Source organism: Chrysochloris asiatica, unplaced genomic scaffold (assembly GCF_000296735.1).
Source record: "Chrysochloris asiatica unplaced genomic scaffold, ChrAsi1.0 scaffold00011, whole genome shotgun sequence".
NCBI lineage: Eukaryota > Metazoa > Chordata > Mammalia > Afrosoricida > Chrysochloridae > Chrysochloris > Chrysochloris asiatica.
In genome coordinates, this window is record NW_006408529.1 from 24,545,032 (window position 1) to 24,548,423 (window position 3,392).

Genomic DNA, 3,392 nt, shown 5'->3' on the forward strand with positions numbered 1-3,392 from the left:
TGTAGTATTACCTTCTATAAGACCTTATCTGACTTTCCTGTGCCCTTATCTGACTTTCCTGTGCCCTGGCAAGGACCAAAGTTGTCTTTTTCTGATTTTTTCCCTAGACTTGATAGAAAATCAGAACTTCAGTGATTAGCGTGGACTCCTGGTGTGGTGCTGTAGGATCAGCACTGCTCGGCAGTTCAAACCCACCAGCTGCTCCTCAGAAACCCAGTATAGGATCATTATGAGTTGGAGCTGACTCGGTGGCACTTAACAACAATATGATTGGCTTAGACCAATCAGAATTTACCCCTAAACTGAGGATAGCATCTTTTCCTCAGTTACATGAAGTAGGACTAACAACCTTTATAAATTCAGGTTTCTGTGAGAAGGAAAGTAAGGCAGTGTGAGTAATGGGTAAGTGCCTACTATGGTCTGTAAAGAGATTATAAATATAGAAGTTTGAAAGCACAGGAGTACAGTGAAGACTGGAGGGGTGATATTCTTATGTGGACTTTGGGATGGATGGGATTGATAATACTTTTTCATTGTTGTTACGTGCACTTGAGTCAGTTTCGACTCATAGCAGCCATGTATAGGGTTTCCAAGGAGCAACTGGTGGGCTTGAACCTTGTTGTTAATCCCACAGTGCCACAGTAGGAGTATCCATGTCTAGTCAAGGATGGTGTGACACTGTAGGATAAGCACTGGACTGCTAATCAAAAGGTTAATGGTTCAAACCCACCAGTCACTCCTCAGAAATCCTATGCAGGCTTGCTATGAGTCAGAACCAACTAGATGGTAGTTAACAATGGTCAAAGAAGGTAATTACTTGTGTCCGGGGCATAAGGTACTCTGTAGATATTTAATTTCTTCTAGTTACCAAGTTTCTGTTTTCACCCCTAAAATTCCACTGAGAGTGATAAGATATATTTTTGCTAGCTGAATGTACTTTTGATTTTATGTACTGTACTTGAACTTGTTGACACAAGTTCCCTAAATGAGCTCTCAGTGTCAACTACTCTTATAATGGCTCTGAAGTCACAATTAATTAGACTTTTTATTGTTTACAGAGTTATAATAATGCTGGCACAAAAATCTCTTGGTTTATAGCCTAGGATAAATGTATCATATGACAATTGATGGGGAATATTTGTGAAAATCAGGAGTGAATTTTTGGTGGTATTTCTTATGCTTGTTATTAGGTAATTTAAGAGTACTTGATTTTGTGAATATTTTTATGAAGATGAACTCATGAGTACCTGGAGAACTGAGAATACACTGAGTTAATTTATTTGAAAGAGTTGAGAAATAAAAGTGAAATTGAAATACATATGAATATATATAGATATTCTCAAGTACAACCATATGTATATGGAATCCTGGTGTGATACTGTAGGATAAGCACTGGACCACAAAGTTGTTTGAATCACAAGGTTGGCTGTTCAAACTCACCAGCCACTCTTTCAAAACCCTGTACAGGGTCAAAAGTAGTTGAAACTGACTCAAGACACTTAACAAAAATCATATTAACATATAAATATATTTCAATGTGGAGATGGCAAAGTATAGATAATAGTGTTGATGTAATAGAGAATGAACTAGATCAGAGGTCAACAAAACTATGTTCTGAGGACCGGATCTGGCCGACTGCCGGTTTTTGTAAATTGTGTTATTGGGACATGGCCACACTCATTCATTTATGTAGTGTCTGACTGCTTTCTTACTACAACAGCAGAGCTAAATAGATGCAACAGAGACTGAATGGCCCACAGAGCCAAAAATATTTACTATTTGGCATTTTACAGGAATAGTTTGCCAACAAACACTTGTAAAGAAGAGGATTTAAAGGAAAAGGAGCAGGGAGATTGTTTAGTATGTAGAGGATGTATTATCAGAAATTGTGCAGTATAAAGAAAATGAATCAAGTACATAGAAATTACCTTTCTCCTGTTTTTAAATGCTATTGGCTTAGATGTCTGAACATTAGCAGAAGGTAAAAATACAGGTCAACTGGAAATAGCTGTCCTCTTTAGTGTACAACCAAGGATTTTTGGATTTTTTTTTTTTAAGCACGTGATCCTTTAAAATCCTTGTTTTGACAGCAATAAAAGAATAAAATGGATGACAACATGCTTAACTTTGAACCTCTTTCCTTAAAATTGGTTTTGTTGTTGTTGTTAAGTGCCGTTGAGTCTGTTCAATCTCATAGTGATCCTGTATAGGGTTTTCCAGACTTTAAGATGTATAGGGTGCCTCGAAATTTAAGGTGTCTCAAAATTTAAGATGCCTTGACTTGTTTCTCATCCTTTTTTTGCTTTTCCTTCCCTGAAAGCCATGAATCACTAATAAGTGATTTTGGCTGAAATGGCATAGTTTAGTCAAGTTGGTTCATGGCAAATTTTAGCGTAGTTCTTGTTATGATATGTCATATGCTAAATGTTGACATACTGAATTTTTCACAGAAGTAAATTCTTCCCTTACTTTGCACCAATTATTTTCAGTTCTTTCACACCTGGGAAAATGTTAGATTGTACTTGTTGATATTTAGAGGTTGGGTGTTGCCCTGTGAGCTGTTTGGTTGGTGAAGTGTATGAGCAGACGGTCACTTTAGGCAGGGCTGTAAGATTGAGTACTCACTTAGTTGCGGTCCTTTTATATCTTTGGTGATGTGGAGATTATTGTTGAGATGGAACCTAGTCAGCCTGGATCCATGGTTGAGCAGAGCTCCCTGTAATGCCCATTGCCATTTGTATTAAGCCACTGAAATCTGGGTTCTATTTTTATTGCACAAAACTGAGCCTGTGCTGAGGAGTATATATCACTGCAAGGTTTTTATCCTTCTCCTAGTATAGCACTGTAGGGTAAACACTGGGGCATCTAGGGGGCAGCTGTGGTTCAAACTCACCCTATACAGTGTCACTATGAGACTCGATGGCACTTAACAATAACAACAGGGTGTAGATTTCCAAACGAGCATCAGATTTATAATGAAAAGATAAGGCTGCTCCCATTGATTCTGACATTGGTAATTAGAATTGTTAGTTGTTAATCTATACAGGCTTCTTTCAAGGTAATGATTTAAACCAGCATCTTCCCATCAAATGATTTTTTCTCCTATTCCTACTTATTCTTGAGATGAAGAACTATATTAACTTTTACTGCTATTAGAAATTTAAGAGAAAACTATGGAGGTAATCTAAACTTTCTTGTTCCTACTGACACAATAATAGTGCAGGGGTGGGTAAGGGGAACTATGATAGAGGCCCTCACCATTTGGGCAACTTAAAGCAAGGAATTACTTCCTTTGAGTAGTTGGAGAAAGAATAATTACTGTCTCCACATTCACAAGCAGAGAGAGGGGATAAACATTATTTATTTAGAACTGCAGGTCTGGCAAACGATAT